Source organism: Schistocerca nitens, chromosome 6, assembly GCF_023898315.1.
Source record: "Schistocerca nitens isolate TAMUIC-IGC-003100 chromosome 6, iqSchNite1.1, whole genome shotgun sequence".
In the NCBI taxonomy this organism is placed as follows: domain Eukaryota; kingdom Metazoa; phylum Arthropoda; class Insecta; order Orthoptera; family Acrididae; genus Schistocerca; species Schistocerca nitens.
The window spans coordinates 716,510,054-716,526,383 of NC_064619.1; the positions used below are offsets into that span (position 1 = coordinate 716,510,054).

The 16,330-nt window shown below is 50.9% G+C and overlaps 1 protein-coding gene and 10 non-coding genes across 12 annotated transcripts in view; 3 read left to right on the forward strand and 8 right to left on the reverse strand.

Moving 5' to 3' along the window:
* Positions 1 to 16,330, forward strand: part of LOC126262679 (WW domain-containing oxidoreductase) — a 196,519-nt gene that overhangs the window by 160,296 nt on the left and 19,893 nt on the right. The gene's annotated exons all lie outside the window — the stretch shown is intronic.
* On the reverse strand, positions 66 to 140 carry Trnas-uga (transfer RNA serine (anticodon UGA)). Its single transcript has one exon. It is a non-coding gene; the product is annotated as a tRNA-Ser (tRNA).
* On the reverse strand, positions 366 to 440 carry Trnal-caa (transfer RNA leucine (anticodon CAA)). Its single transcript has one exon. It is a non-coding gene; the product is annotated as a tRNA-Leu (tRNA).
* Positions 1,266 to 1,340, reverse strand: Trnal-caa (transfer RNA leucine (anticodon CAA)). Its single transcript has one exon. It is a non-coding gene; the product is annotated as a tRNA-Leu (tRNA).
* Trnal-caa (transfer RNA leucine (anticodon CAA)) lies at positions 1,866 to 1,940 on the reverse strand. The gene has a single exon. It is a non-coding gene; the product is annotated as a tRNA-Leu (tRNA).
* Trnal-caa (transfer RNA leucine (anticodon CAA)) lies at positions 5,166 to 5,240 on the reverse strand. The gene has a single exon. It is a non-coding gene; the product is annotated as a tRNA-Leu (tRNA).
* Positions 9,620 to 9,694, reverse strand: Trnal-caa (transfer RNA leucine (anticodon CAA)). Its single transcript has one exon. It is a non-coding gene; the product is annotated as a tRNA-Leu (tRNA).
* Positions 11,374 to 11,448, reverse strand: Trnal-caa (transfer RNA leucine (anticodon CAA)). Its single transcript has one exon. It is a non-coding gene; the product is annotated as a tRNA-Leu (tRNA).
* Trnal-caa (transfer RNA leucine (anticodon CAA)) lies at positions 12,528 to 12,602 on the reverse strand. Its single transcript has one exon. It is a non-coding gene; the product is annotated as a tRNA-Leu (tRNA).
* Trnas-uga (transfer RNA serine (anticodon UGA)) lies at positions 12,905 to 12,979 on the forward strand. Its single transcript has one exon. It is a non-coding gene; the product is annotated as a tRNA-Ser (tRNA).
* Trnal-caa (transfer RNA leucine (anticodon CAA)) lies at positions 13,805 to 13,879 on the forward strand. The gene has a single exon. It is a non-coding gene; the product is annotated as a tRNA-Leu (tRNA).

Sequence of the window (16,330 nt, forward strand, 5' to 3'; positions counted from 1 at the left end):
AATGAGATTTTCACTCTGCAGCGGAGTGTGCGCTGATATGAAACTTCCTGGCAGATTAAAACTGTGTGCCCGACCGAGACTCGAACTCGGGACCTTTGCCTTTCACGGGCAAGCGCTCTACCAACTGAGCCACCGAAGCACGACTCACGCCCGGTCTCACAGCTTTACTTCTGCCAGTATCTCGTCTCCTACCTTCCAAACTTTACAGAAGCTCTCCTGCGAAACTTGCAGAACTAGCACTCCTGAAAGAAAGGATATTGCGGAGACATGGCTTAGCCACAGCCTGGGGGATGTTTCCAGAATGAGATTTTCACTCTGCAGCGGAGTGTGCGCTGATATGAAACTTCCTGGCAGATTAAAACTGTGTGCCCGACCGAGACTCGAACTCGGGACCTTTGCCTTTTGCGGGCAAGCGCTCTACCAACTGAGCCACCGAAGCACGACTCACGCCCGGTCTCACAGCTTTACTTCTGCCAGTATCTCGTCTCCTACCTTCCAAACTTTACAGAAGCTCTCCTGCGAAACTTGCAGAACTAGCACTCCTGAAAGAAAGGATATTGCGGAGACAAGGCTTAGCCACAGCCTGGGGGATGTTTCCAGAATGAGATTTTCACTCTGCAGCGGAGTGTGCGCTGACATGAAACTTCCTGGCAGATTAAAACTGTGTGCCCGACCGAGACTCGAACTCGGGACCTTTGCCTTTTGCGGGCAAGCGCTCTACCAACTGAACCACCGAAGCACGACTCACGCCCGGTCTCACAGCTTTACTTCTGCCAATATCTCGTCTCCTACCTTCCAAACTTTACAGAAGCTCTCCTGCGAAACTTGCAGAACTAGCACTCCTGAAAGAAAGGATATTGCGGAGACATGGCTTAGCCACAGCCTGGGGGCTGTTTCCAGAATGAGATTTTCACTCTGCAGCGGAGTGTGCGCTGATATGAAACTTCCTGGCAGATTAAAACTGTGTGCCCGACCGAGACTCGAACTCGGGACCTTTGCCTTTCGCGGGCAAGCGCTCTACCAACTGAGCCACCGAAGCACGACTCACGCCCGGTCTCACAGCTTTACTTCTGCCAGTATCTCGTCTCCTACCTTCCAAACTTTACAGAAGCTCTCCTGCGAAACTTGCAGAACTAGCACTCCTGAAAGAAAGGATATTGCGGAGACATGGCTTAGCCACAGCCTGGGGGATGTTTCCAGAATGAGATTTTCACTCTGCAGCGGAGTGTGCGCTGATATGAAACTTCCTGGCAGATTAAAACTGTGTGCCCGACCGAGACTCGAACTCGGGACCTTTGCCTTTTGCGGGCAAGCGCTCTACCAACTGAGCCACCGAAGCACGACTCACGCCCGGTCTCACAGCTTTACTTCTGCCAGTATCTCGTCTCCTACCTTCCAAACTTTACAGAAGCTCTCCTGCGAAACTTGCAGAACTAGCACTCCTGAAAGAAAGGATATTGCGGAGACATGGCGTAGCCACAGCCTGGGGGATGTTTCCAGAATGAGATTTTCACTCTGCAGCGGAGTATGCGCTGATATGAAACTTCCTGGCAGATTAAAACTGTGTGCCCGACCGAGACTCGAACTCGGGACCTTTGCCTTTCGCGGGCAAGCGCTCTACCAACTGAGCCACCGAAGCACGACTCACGCCCGGTCTCACAGCTTTACTTCTGCCAATATCTCGTCTCCTACCTTCCAAACTTTACAGAAGCTCTCCTGCGAAACTTGCAGAACTAGCACTCCTGAAAGAAAGGATATTGCGGAGACATGGCTTAGCCACAGCCTGGGGGATGTTTCCAGAATGAGATTTTCACTCTGCAGCGGAGTGTGCGCTGATATGAAACTTCCTGGCAGATTAAAACTGTGTGCCCGACCGAGACTCGAACTCGGGACCTTTGCCTTTTGCGGGCAAGCGCTCTACCAACTGAGCCACCGAAGCACGACTCACGCCCGGTCTCACAGCTTTACTTCTGCCAATATCTCGTCTCCTACCTTCCAAACTTTATAGAAGCTCTCCTGCGAAACTTGCAGAACTAGCACTCCTGAAAGAAAGGATATTGCGGAGACATGGCTTAGCCACAGCCTGGGGGATGTTTCCAGAATGAGATTTTCACTCTGCAGCGGAGTGTGCGCTGATATGAAACTTCCTGGCAGATTAAAACTGTGTGCCCGACCGAGACTCGAACTCGGGACCTTTGCCTTTCGCGGGCAAGCGCTCTACCAACTGAGCCACCGAAGCACGACTCACGCCCGGTCTCACAGCTTTACTTCTGCCAGTATCTCGTCTCCTACCTTCCAAACTTTACAGAAGCTCTCCTGCGAAACTTGCAGAACTAGCACTCCTGAAAGAAAGGATATTGCGGAGACATGGCTTAGCCACAGCCTGGGGGATGTTTCCAGAATGAGATTTTCACTCTGCAGCGGAGTGTGCGCTGATATGAAACTTCCTGGCAGATTAAAACTGTGTGCCCGACCGAGACTCGTACTCGGGACCTTTGCCTTTTGCGGGCAAGCGCTCTACCAACTGAGCCACCGAAGCACGACTCACGCCCGGTCTCACAGCTTTACTTCTGCCAGTATCTCGTCTCCTACCTTCCAAACTTTACAGAAGCTCTCCTGCGAAACTTGCAGAACTAGCGCTCCTGAAAGAAAGGATATTGCGGAGACATGGCTTAGCCACAGCCTGGGGGATGTTTCCAGAATGAGATTTTCACTCTGCAGCGGAGTGTGCGCTGATATGAAACTTCCTGGCAGATTAAAACTGTGTGCCCGACCGAGACTCGAACTCGGGACCTTTGCCTTTCGCGGGCAAGCGCTCTACCAACTGAGCCACCGAAGCACGACTCACGCCCGGTCTCACAGCTTTACTTCTGCCAGTATCTCGTCTCCTACCTTCCATACTTTACATAAGCTCTCCTGCGAAACTTGCAGAACTAGCACTCCTGAAAGAAAGGATATTGCGGAGACATGGCTTAGCCACAGCCTGGGGGATGTTTCCAGAATGAGATTTTCACTCTGCAGCGGAGTGTGCGCTGATATGAAACTTCCTGGCAGATTAAAACTGTGTGCCCGACCGAGACTCGAACTCGGGACCTTTGCCTTTCGCGGGCAAGCGCTCTACCAACTGAGCCACCGAAGCACGACTCACGCCCGGTCTCACAGCTTTACTTCTGCCAGTATCTCGTCTCCTACCTTCCAAACTGTACAGAAGCTTTCCTGCGAAACTTGCAGAACTAGCACTCCTGAAAGAAAGGATATTGCGGAGACATGGCTTAGCCACAGCCTGGGGGATGTTTCCAGAATGAGATTTTCACTCTGCAGCGGAGTGTGCGCTGATATGAAACTTCCTGGCAGATTAAAACTGTGTGCCCGACCGAGACTCGAACTCGGGACCTTTGCCTTTCGCGGACAAGCGCTCTACCAACTGAGCCACCGAAGCACGACTCACGCCCGGTCTCACAGCTTTACTTCTGCCAGTATCTCGTCTCCTACCTTCCAAACTTTACAGAAGCTCTCCTGCGAAACTTGCAGAACTAGCACTCCTGAAAGAAAGGATATTGCGGAGACATGGCTTAGCCACAGCCTGGGGGATGTTTCCAGAATGAGATTTTCACTCTGCAGCGGAGTGTGCGCTGATATGAAACTTCCTGGCAGATTAAAACTGTGTGCCCGACCGAGACTCGAACTCGGGACCTTTGCCTTTCGCGGGCAAGCGCTCTACCAACTGAGCCACCGAAGCACGACTCACGCCCGGTCTCACAGCTTTACTTCTGCCAGTATCTCGTCTCCTACCTTCCAAACTTTACAGAAGCTCTCCTGCGAAACTTGCAGAACTAGCACTCCTGAAAGAAAGGATATTGCGGAGACATGGCTTAGCCACAGCCTGGGGGATGTTTCCAGAATGAGATTTTCACTCTGCAGCGGAGTGTGCGCTGATATGAAACTTCCTGGCAGATTAAAACTGTGTGCCCGACCGAGACTCGTACTCGGGACCTTTGCCTTTTGCGGGCAAGCGCTCTACCAACTGAGCCACCGAAGCACGACTCACGCCCGGTCTCACAGCTTTACTTCTGCCAGTATCTCGTCTCCTACCTTCCAAACTTTACAGAAGCTCTCCTGCGAAACTTGCAGAACTAGCGCTCCTGAAAGAAAGGATATTGCGGAGACATGGCTTAGCCACAGCCTGGGGGATGTTTCCAGAATGAGATTTTCACTCTGCAGCGGAGTGTGCGCTGATATGAAACTTCCTGGCAGATTAAAACTGTGTGCCCGACCGAGACTCGAACTCGGGACCTTTGCCTTTCGCGGGCAAGCGCTCTACCAACTGAGCCACCGAAGCACGACTCACGCCCGGTCTCACAGCTTTACTTCTGCCAGTATCTCGTCTCCTACCTTCCATACTTTACATAAGCTCTCCTGCGAAACTTGCAGAACTAGCACTCCTGAAAGAAAGGATATTGCGGAGACATGGCATAGCCACAGCCTGGGGGATGTTTCCAGAATGAGATTTTCACTCTGCAGCGGAGTGTGCGCTGATATGAAACTTCCTGGCAGATTAAAACTGTGTGCCCGACCGAGACTCGAACTCGGGACCTTTGCCTTTCGCGGGCAAGCGCTCTACCAAGTGAGCCACCGAAGCACGACTCACGCCCGGTCTCACAGCTTTACTTCTGCCAGTATCTCGTCTCCTACCTTCCAAACTTTACAGAAGCTCTCCTGCGAAACTTGCAGAACTAGCACTCCTGAAAGAAAGGATATTGCGGAGACATGGCTTAGCCACAGCCTGGGGGATGTTTCCAGAATGAGATTTTCACTCTGCAGCGGAGTGTGCGCTGATATGAAACTTCCTGGCAGATTAAAACTGTGTGCCCGACCGAGACTCGAACTCGGGACCTTTGCCTTTCGCGGGCAAGCGCTCTACCAGCTGAGCCACCGAAGCACGACTCACGCCCGGTCTCACAGCTTTACTTCTGCCAGTATCTCGTCTCCTACCTTCCAAACTTTACAGAAGCTCTCCTGCGAAACTTGCAGAACTAGCACTCCTGAAAGAAAGGATATTGCGGAGACATGGCTTAGCCACAGCCTGGGGGATGTTTCCAGAATGAGATTTTCACTCTGCAGCGGAGTGTGCGCTGATATGAAACTTCCTGGCAGATTAAAACTGTGTGCCCGACCGAGACTCGAACTCGGGACCTTTGCCTTTTGCGGGCAAGCGCTCTACCAACTGAGCCACCGAAGCACGACTCACACCCGGTCTCACAGCTTTACTTCTGCCAATATCTCGTCTCCTACCTTCCAAACTTTACAGAAGCTCTCCTGCGAAACTTGCAGAACTAGCACTCCTGAAAGAAAGGATATTGCGGAGACATGGCTTAGCCACAGCCTGGGGGATGTTTCCAGAATGAGATTTTCACTCTGCAGCGGAGTGTGCACTGATATGAAACTTCCTGGCAGATTAAAACTGTGTGCCCGACCGAGACTCGAACTCGGGACCTTTGCCTTTCGCGGGCAAGCGCTCTACCAACTGAGCCACCGAAGCACGACTCACGCCCGGTCTCACAGCTTTACTTCTGCGAAACTTGCAGAACTAGCACTCCTGAAGGAAAGGATATTGCGGAGACATGGCTTAGCCACAGCCTGGGGGATGTTTCCAGAATGAGATTTTCACTCTGCAGCGGAGTGTGCGCTGATATGAAACTTCCTGGCAGATTAAAACTGTGTGCCCGACCGAGACTCGAACTCGGGACCTTTGCCTTTCGCGGGCAAGCGCTCTACCAACTGAGCCACCGAAGCACGACTCACGCCCGGTCTCACAGCTTTACTTCTGTCAGTATCTCGTCTCCTACCTTCCAAACTTTACAGAAGCTCTCCTGCGAAACTTGCAGAACTAGCACTCCTGAAAGAAAGGATATTGCGGAGACATGGCTTAGCCACAGCCTGGGGGATGTTTCCAGAATGAGATTTTCACTCTGCAGCGGAGTGTGCGCTGATATGAAACTTGCTGACAGATTAAAAATGTGTGGCCGACCGAGACTCGAACTCGGGACCTTTGCCTTTCGCGGGCAAGCGCTCTACCAACTGAGCCACCGAAGCACGACTCACGCCCGGTCTCACAGCTTTACTTCTGCCAGTATCTCGTCTCCTACCTTCCATACTTTACATAAGCTCTCCTGCGAAACTTGCAGAACTAGCACTCCTGAAAGAAAGGATATTGCGGAGACATGGCATAGCCACAGCCTGGGGGATGTTTCCAGAATGAGATTTTCACTCTGCAGCGGAGTGTGCGCTGATATGAAACTTCCTGGCAGATTAAAACTGTGTGCCCGACCGAGACTCGAACTCGGGACCTTTGCCTTTCGCGGGCAAGCGCTCTACCAAGTGAGCCACCGAAGCACGACTCACGCCCGGTCTCACAGCTTTACTTCTGCCAGTATCTCGTCTCCTACCTTCCAAACTTTACAGAAGCTCTCCTGCGAAACTTGCAGAACTAGCACTCCTGAAAGAAAGGATATTGCGGAGACATGGCTTAGCCACAGCCTGGGGGATGTTTCCAGAATGAGATTTTCACTCTGCAGCGGAGTGTGCGCTGATATGAAACTTCCTGGCAGATTAAAACTGTGTGCCCGACCGAGACTCGAACTCGGGACCTTTGCCTTTCGCGGGCAAGCGCTCTACCAACTGAGCCACCGAAGCACGACTCACGCCCGGTCTCACAGCTTTACTTCTGCCAGTATCTCGTCTCCTACCTTCCAAACTTTACAGAAGCTCTCCTGCGAAACTTGCAGAACTAGCACTCCTGAAAGAAAGGATATTGCGGAGACATGGCTTAGCCACAGCCTGGGGGATGTTTCCAGAATGAGATTTTCACTCTGCAGCGGAGTGTGCGCTGATATGAAACTTCCTGGCAGATTAAAACTGTGTGCCCGACCGAGACTCGTACTCGGGACCTTTGCCTTTTGCGGGCAAGCGCTCTACCAACTGAGCCACCGAAGCACGACTCACGCCCGGTCTCACAGCTTTACTTCTGCCAGTATCTCGTCTCCTACCTTCCAAACTTTACAGAAGCTCTCCTGCGAAACTTGCAGAACTAGCGCTCCTGAAAGAAAGGATATTGCGGAGACATGGCTTAGCCACAGCCTGGGGGATGTTTCCAGAATGAGATTTTCACTCTGCAGCGGAGTGTGCGCTGATATGAAACTTCCTGGCAGATTAAAACTGTGTGCCCGACCGAGACTCGAACTCGGGACCTTTGCCTTTCGCGGGCAAGCGCTCTACCAACTGAGCCACCGAAGCACGACTCACGCCCGGTCTCACAGCTTTACTTCTGCCAGTATCTCGTCTCCTACCTTCCATACTTTACATAAGCTCTTCTGCGAAACTTGCAGAACTAGCACTCCTGAAAGAAAGGATATTGCGGAGACATGGCTTAGCCACAGCCTGGGGGATGTTTCCAGAATGAGATTTTCACTCTGCAGCGGAGTGTGCGCTGATATGAAACTTCCTGGCAGATTAAAACTGTGTGCCCGACCGAGACTCGAACTCGGGACCTTTGCCTTTCGCGGGCAAGCGCTCTACCAACTGAGCCACCGAAGCACGACTCACGCCCGGTCTCACAGCTTTACTTCTGCCAGTATCTCGTCTCCTACCTTCCAAACTGTACAGAAGCTTTCCTGCGAAACTTGCAGAACTAGCACTCCTGAAAGAAAGGATATTGCGGAGACATGGCTTAGCCACAGCCTGGGGGATGTTTCCAGAATGAGATTTTCACTCTGCAGCGGAGTGTGCGCTGATATGAAACTTCCTGGCAGATTAAAACTGTGTGCCCGACCGAGACTCGAACTCGGGACCTTTGCCTTTCGCGGACAAGCGCTCTACCAACTGAGCCACCGAAGCACGACTCACGCCCGGTCTCACAGCTTTACTTCTGCCAGTATCTCGTCTCCTACCTTCCAAACTTTACAGAAGCTCTCCTGCGAAACTTGCAGAACTAGCACTCCTGAAAGAAAGGATATTGCGGAGACATGGCTTAGCCACAGCCTGGGGGATGTTTCCAGAATGAGATTTTCACTCTGCAGCGGAGTGTGCGCTGATATGAAACTTCCTGGCAGATTAAAACTGTGTGCCCGACCGAGACTCGAACTCGGGACCTTTGCCTTTCGCGGGCAAGCGCTCTACCAACTGAGCCACCGAAGCACGACTCACGCCCGGTCTCACAGCTTTACTTCTGCCAGTATCTCGTCTCCTACCTTCCAAACTTTACAGAAGCTCTCCTGCGAAACTTGCAGAACTAGCACTCCTGAAAGAAAGGATATTGCGGAGACATGGCTTAGCCACAGCCTGGGGGATGTTTCCAGAATGAGATTTTCACTCTGCAGCGGAGTGTGCGCTGATATGAAACTTCCTGGCAGATTAAAACTGTGTGCCCGACCGAGACTCGTACTCGGGACCTTTGCCTTTTGCGGGCAAGCGCTCTACCAACTGAGCCACCGAAGCACGACTCACGCCCGGTCTCACAGCTTTACTTCTGCCAGTATCTCGTCTCCTACCTTCCAAACTTTACAGAAGCTCTCCTGCGAAACTTGCAGAACTAGCGCTCCTGAAAGAAAGGATATTGCGGAGACATGGCTTAGCCACAGCCTGGGGGATGTTTCCAGAATGAGATTTTCACTCTGCAGCGGAGTGTGCGCTGATATGAAACTTCCTGGCAGATTAAAACTGTGTGCCCGACCGAGACTCGAACTCGGGACCTTTGCCTTTCGCGGGCAAGCGCTCTACCAACTGAGCCACCGAAGCACGACTCACGCCCGGTCTCACAGCTTTACTTCTGCCAGTATCTCGTCTCCTACCTTCCATACTTTACATAAGCTCTCCTGCGAAACTTGCAGAACTAGCACTCCTGAAAGAAAGGATATTGCGGAGACATGGCATAGCCACAGCCTGGGGGATGTTTCCAGAATGAGATTTTCACTCTGCAGCGGAGTGTGCGCTGATATGAAACTTCCTGGCAGATTAAAACTGTGTGCCCGACCGAGACTCGAACTCGGGACCTTTGCCTTTCGCGGGCAAGCGCTCTACCAAGTGAGCCACCGAAGCACGACTCACGCCCGGTCTCACAGCTTTACTTCTGCCAGTATCTCGTCTCCTACCTTCCAAACTTTACAGAAGCTCTCCTGCGAAACTTGCAGAACTAGCACTCCTGAAAGAAAGGATATTGCGGAGACATGGCTTAGCCACAGCCTGGGGGATGTTTCCAGAATGAGATTTTCACTCTGCAGCGGAGTGTGCGCTGATATGAAACTTCCTGGCAGATTAAAACTGTGTGCCCGACCGAGACTCGAACTCGGGACCTTTGCCTTTCGCGGGCAAGCGCTCTACCAGCTGAGCCACCGAAGCACGACTCACGCCCGGTCTCACAGCTTTACTTCTGCCAGTATCTCGTCTCCTACCTTCCAAACTTTACAGAAGCTCTCCTGCGAAACTTGCAGAACTAGCACTCCTGAAAGAAAGGATATTGCGGAGACATGGCTTAGCCACAGCCTGGGGGATGTTTCCAGAATGAGATTTTCACTCTGCAGCGGAGTGTGCGCTGATATGAAACTTCCTGGCAGATTAAAACTGTGTGCCCGACCGAGACTCGAACTCGGGACCTTTGCCTTTTGCGGGCAAGCGCTCTACCAACTGAGCCACCGAAGCACGACTCACACCCGGTCTCACAGCTTTACTTCTGCCAATATCTCGTCTCCTACCTTCCAAACTTTACAGAAGCTCTCCTGCGAAACTTGCAGAACTAGCACTCCTGAAAGAAAGGATATTGCGGAGACATGGCTTAGCCACAGCCTGGGGGATGTTTCCAGAATGAGATTTTCACTCTGCAGCGGAGTGTGCACTGATATGAAACTTCCTGGCAGATTAAAACTGTGTGCCCGACCGAGACTCGAACTCGGGACCTTTGCCTTTCGCGGGCAAGCGCTCTACCAACTGAGCCACCGAAGCACGACTCACGCCCGGTCTCACAGCTTTACTTCTGCGAAACTTGCAGAACTAGCACTCCTGAAGGAAAGGATATTGCGGAGACATGGCTTAGCCACAGCCTGGGGGATGTTTCCAGAATGAGATTTTCACTCTGCAGCGGAGTGTGCGCTGATATGAAACTTCCTGGCAGATTAAAACTGTGTGCCCGACCGAGACTCGAACTCGGGACCTTTGCCTTTCGCGGGCAAGCGCTCTACCAACTGAGCCACCGAAGCACGACTCACGCCCGGTCTCACAGCTTTACTTCTGTCAGTATCTCGTCTCCTACCTTCCAAACTTTACAGAAGCTCTCCTGCGAAACTTGCAGAACTAGCACTCCTGAAAGAAAGGATATTGCGGAGACATGGCTTAGCCACAGCCTGGGGGATGTTTCCAGAATGAGATTTTCACTCTGCAGCGGAGTGTGCGCTGATATGAAACTTGCTGACAGATTAAAAATGTGTGGCCGACCGAGACTCGAACTCGGGACCTTTGCCTTTCGCGGGCAAGCGCTCTACCAACTGAGCCACCGAAGCACGACTCACGCCCGGTCTCACAGCTTTACTTCTGCCAGTATCTCGTCTCCTACCTTCCATACTTTACATAAGCTCTCCTGCGAAACTTGCAGAACTAGCACTCCTGAAAGAAAGGATATTGCGGAGACATGGCATAGCCACAGCCTGGGGGATGTTTCCAGAATGAGATTTTCACTCTGCAGCGGAGTGTGCGCTGATATGAAACTTCCTGGCAGATTAAAACTGTGTGCCCGACCGAGACTCGAACTCGGGACCTTTGCCTTTCGCGGGCAAGCGCTCTACCAAGTGAGCCACCGAAGCACGACTCACGCCCGGTCTCACAGCTTTACTTCTGCCAGTATCTCGTCTCCTACCTTCCAAACTTTACAGAAGCTCTCCTGCGAAACTTGCAGAACTAGCACTCCTGAAAGAAAGGATATTGCGGAGACATGGCTTAGCCACAGCCTGGGGGATGTTTCCAGAATGAGATTTTCACTCTGCAGCGGAGTGTGCGCTGATATGAAACTTCCTGGCAGATTAAAACTGTGTGCCCGACCGAGACTCGAACTCGGGACCTTTGCCTTTCGCGGGCAAGCGCTCTACCAGCTGAGCCACCGAAGCACGACTCACGCCCGGTCTCACAGCTTTACTTCTGCCAGTATCTCGTCTCCTACCTTCCAAACTTTACAGAAGCTCTCCTGCGAAACTTGCAGAACTAGCACTCCTGAAAGAAAGGATATTGCGGAGACATGGCTTAGCCACAGCCTGGGGGATGTTTCCAGAATGAGATTTTCACTCTGCAGCGGAGTGTGCGCTGATATGAAACTTCCTGGCAGATTAAAACTGTGTGCCCGACCGAGACTCGAACTCGGGACCTTTGCCTTTTGCGGGCAAGCGCTCTACCAACTGAGCCACCGAAGCACGACTCACACCCGGTCTCACAGCTTTACTTCTGCCAATATCTCGTCTCCTACCTTCCAAACTTTACAGAAGCTCTCCTGCGAAACTTGCAGAACTAGCACTCCTGAAAGAAAGGATATTGCGGAGACATGGCTTAGCCACAGCCTGGGGGATGTTTCCAGAATGAGATTTTCACTCTGCAGCGGAGTGTGCACTGATATGAAACTTCCTGGCAGATTAAAACTGTGTGCCCGACCGAGACTCGAACTCGGGACCTTTGCCTTTCGCGGGCAAGCGCTCTACCAACTGAGCCACCGAAGCACGACTCACGCCCGGTCTCACAGCTTTACTTCTGCGAAACTTGCAGAACTAGCACTCCTGAAGGAAAGGATATTGCGGAGACATGGCTTAGCCACAGCCTGGGGGATGTTTCCAGAATGAGATTTTCACTCTGCAGCGGAGTGTGCGCTGATATGAAACTTCCTGGCAGATTAAAACTGTGTGCCCGACCGAGACTCGAACTCGGGACCTTTGCCTTTCGCGGGCAAGCGCTCTACCAACTGAGCCACCGAAGCACGACTCACGCCCGGTCTCACAGCTTTACTTCTGCCAGTATCTCGTCTCCTACCTTCCAAACTTTACAGAAGCTCTCCTGCGAAACTTGCAGAACTAGCACTCCTGAAAGAAAGGATATTGCGGAGACATGGCTTAGCCACAGCCTGGGGGATGTTTCCAGAATGAGATTTTCACTCTGCAGCGGAGTGTGCGCTGATATGAAACTTCCTGGCAGATTAAAACTGTGTGCCCGACCGAGACTCGAATTCGGGACCTTTGCCTTTCGCGGGCAAGCGCTCTACCAACTGAGCCACCGAAGCACGACTCACGCCCGGTCTCACAGCTTTACTTCTGCCAGTATCTCGTCTCCTACCTTCCAAACTTTACAGAAGCTCTCCTGCGAAACTTGCAGAACTAGCACTCCTGAAAGAAAGGATATTGCGGAGACATGGCTTAGCCACAGCCTGGGGGATGTTTCCAGAATGAGATTTTCACTCTGCAGCGGAGTGTGCGCTGATATGAAACTTCCTGACAGATTAAAACTGTGTGCCTGACCGAGACTCGAACTCGGGACCTTTGCCTTTTGCGGGCAAGCGCTCTACCAACTGAGCCACCGAAGCACGACTCACGCCCGGTCTCACAGCTTTACTTCTGCCAGTATCTCGTCTCCTACCTTCCAAACTTTACAGAAGCTCTCCTGCGAAACTTGCAGAACTAGCACTCCTGAAAGAAAGGATATTGCGGAGACATGGCTTAGCCACAGCCTGGGGGATGTTTCCAGAATGAGATTTTCACTCTGCAGCGGAGTGTGCGCTGATATGAAACTTCCTGGCAGATTAAAACTGTGTGCCCGACCGAGACTCGAACTCGGGACCTTTGCCTTTCGCGGGCAGAAGTAAAGCTGTGAGACCGGGCGTGAGTCGTGCTTCGGTGGCTCAGTTGGTAGAGCGCTTGCCCGTGAAAGGCAAAGGTCCCGAGTTCGAGTCTCGGTCGGGCACACAGTTTTAATCTGCCAGGAAGTTTCATATCAGCGCACACTCCGCTGCAGAGTGAAAATCTCATTCTGGAAACATCCCCCAGGCTGTGGCTAAGCCATGTCTCCGCAATATCCTTTCTTTCAGGAGTGCTAGTTCTGCAAGTTTCGCAGGAGAGCTTCTGTAAAGTTTGGAAGGTAGGAGACGAGATACTGGCAGAAGTAAAGCTGTGAGACCGGGCGTGAGTCGTGCTTCGGTGGCTCAGTTGGTAGAGCGCTTGCCCGCGAAAGGCAAAGGTCCCGAGTTCGAGTCTCGCTCGGCCACACATTTTTAATCTGTCAGCAAGTTTCATATCAGCGCACACTCCGCTGCAGAGTGAAAATCTCATTCTGGAAACATCCCCCAGGCTGTGGCTAAGCCATGTCTCCGCAATATCCTTTCTTTCAGGAGTGCTAGTTCTGCAAGTTTCGCAGGAGAGCTTCTGTAAAGTTTGGAAGGTAGGAGACGAGATACTGACAGAAGTAAAGCTGTGAGACCGGGCGTGAGTCGTGCTTCGGTGGCTCAGTTGGTAGAGCGCTTGCCCGCGAAAGGCAAAGGTCCCGAGTTCGAGTCTCGGTCGGGCACACAGTTTTAATCTGCCAGGAAGTTTCATATCAGCGCACACTCCGCTGCAGAGTGAAAATCTCATTCTGGAAACATCCCCCAGGCTGTGGCTAAGCCATGTCTCCGCAATATCCTTTCTTTCAGGAGTGCTAGTTCTGCAAGTTTCGCAGGAGAGCTTCTGTAAAGTTTCGAAGGTAGGAGACGAGATATTGGCAGAAGTAAAGCTGTGAGACCGGGCGTGAGTCGTGCTTCGGTGGCTCAGTTGGTAGAGCGCTTGCCCGCAAAAGGCAAAGGTCCCGAGTTCGAGTCTCGGTCGGGCACACAGTTTTAATCTGCCAGGAAGTTTCATATCAGCGCACACTCCGCTGCAGAGTGAAAATCTCATTCTGGAAACATCCCCCAGGCTGTGGCTAAGCCATGTCTCCGCAATATCCTTTCTTTCAGGAGTGCTAGTTCTGCAAGTTTCGCAGGAGAGCTTCTGTAAAGTTTGGAAGGTAGGAGACGAGATACTGGCAGAAGTAAAGCTGTGAGACCGGGCGTGAGTCGTGCTTCGGTGGCTCAGTTGGTAGAGCGCTTGCCCGCGAAAGGCAAAAGTCCCGAGTTCGAGTCTCGGTCGGGCACACAGTTTTAATCTGCCAGGAAGTTTCATATCAGCGCACACTCCCCTGCAGAGTGAAAATCTCATTCTGGAAACATCCCCCAGGCTGTGGCTAAGCCATGTCTCCGCAATATCCTTTCTTTCAGGAGTGCTAGTTCTGCAAGTTTCGCAGGAGAGCTTCTGTAAAGTTTGGAAGGTAGGAGACGAGATACTGGCAGAAGTAAAGCTGTGAGACCGGGCGTGAGTCGTGCTTCGGTGGCTCAGTTGGTAGAGCGCTTGCCCGCGAAAGGCAAAGGTCCCGAGTTCGAGTCTCGGTCGGGCACACAGTTTTAATCTGCCAGGAAGTTTCATATCAGCGCACACTCCGCTGCAGAGTGAAAATCTCATTCTGGAAACATCTCCCAGGCTGTGGCTAAGCCATGTCTCCGCAATATCCTTTCTTTCAGGAGTGCTAGTTCTGCAAGTTTCGCAGGAGAGCTTCTGTAAAGTTTGGAAGGTAGGAGACGAGATACTGGCAGAAGTAAAGCTGTGAGACCGGGCGTGAGTCGTGCTTCGGTGGCTCAGTTGGTAGAGCGCTTGCCCGCGAAAGGCAAAGGTCCCGAGTTCGAGTCTCGGTCGGGCACACAGTTTTAATCTGCCAGGAAGTTTCAGTTGTGAGCATTAATTACCATTAAAATTCGACATGGTGAATGGTGAGTTGGTGTTAGCCAAGAATACCCTTAAGGAGCCAAAGACAACATTATCAACACATCACTGACTTTTAACAAGGCTATGAGAAGCTGGATGTGCCTTGTGCAATATGGCAGGAAGACTTTGCTGAAGCGTAGCCAATAATCATTGCTGGCAGCAGAAATCACAAGAATGTACAGTCTCAAGAAGACTGGCTTCCCAATGGCCACGTGGCATTACCAAGAGGGAAGATAGTTGTGTTCGACATATGACACTGGTGCATTATACTGCAACTGCAGCATGCCAGTGATAGCCGTGTATTGATCAGAAGGAAGCCAGTTGAGAGCCTGCATGCTAGACACACTGGACCTATACCTGGAGTTATGGGTCTGGGGTGCAATTTCGTATGACCACAGGAGCACTCTCATCATCCTAACTAAAAATTTGCGTGTCAATCTGGTGATTCGAACTGTTGTGCTGCCATTCATGAACAGCATTCCAAGGGTGTTTTCCAACAGGACAATGCTCGCCCACATACTGTAGTCATAACCCAATATGCATTGCAGTGTCGACAGATTGCCTTAGCCTGCTTTATCCCTAGATCTATCTCCAATTGAGCACAAATGGGCAGACCCAATGAGGGGGAGAGGGGCCCAAGCCTCATGCGGGGCACAAGTCTTTCGATATCTCTTATCACCCAGCATGCAAATTTGACATATAGCAGACTGCTGTTGTAAAATAAACTTTGCATTATACAATAAATAAAAAAAAACATTACTCCAGCACCAGCATAAGCAATCTAGCTTTCTCTTTTCAGTTCAGTATTATGATTCATACAGGCCAGGTGCATATAATGCTGTTTCATGTGTAATCTTGAATGCTTTACATTTTCCGTAGATATTGTGCACTAAAACCATCTTGTACAATTCTGTTTCATGTTTAACCATGACTGCACTATATTTTCTGTAGAGATTGTGCTCTAAAACCACCTTGTATGGAGTTAAAAATTCGCTTTATTCTTGAAAATCCTGCCAAAAAAATTTTCTCAATAAATGTGTAGAGCAACAGCTGTGAAATGTTATAATTTGGTAAGTTTGTCAATAGCTTCAAAGATAAGGCACTTCTTATTCCATCATTGGTGATTTTACATGAAAAAGAAGTATACAAAAAAATTTGGCTTTGACTAGTGAACACAAAATAAAATATTTCTATATGTATATAGCGCTCGTGAAAGAATAATAAAAGTGAAGAAATGAATTAACATGAAAGAGGTACATAGGACATGTTGGTACTCTTGGTACTCCTTTCTGTTGTCTGTAGAACAGCCAACTTATGTGGGAACTCTCATGTTACTTGATGTGATATTATTTCTTGGTCAAAGAGGCTTGGCCACCAGAGATTCAGTTCAGAAAATTGGCACTCCAAACAATGGAAATTTTGTTGAATATTAGAGCTCGTAAGTTACTGTGATCGATTTCTTGTAAAGCACATTAGCAATGTCAGAA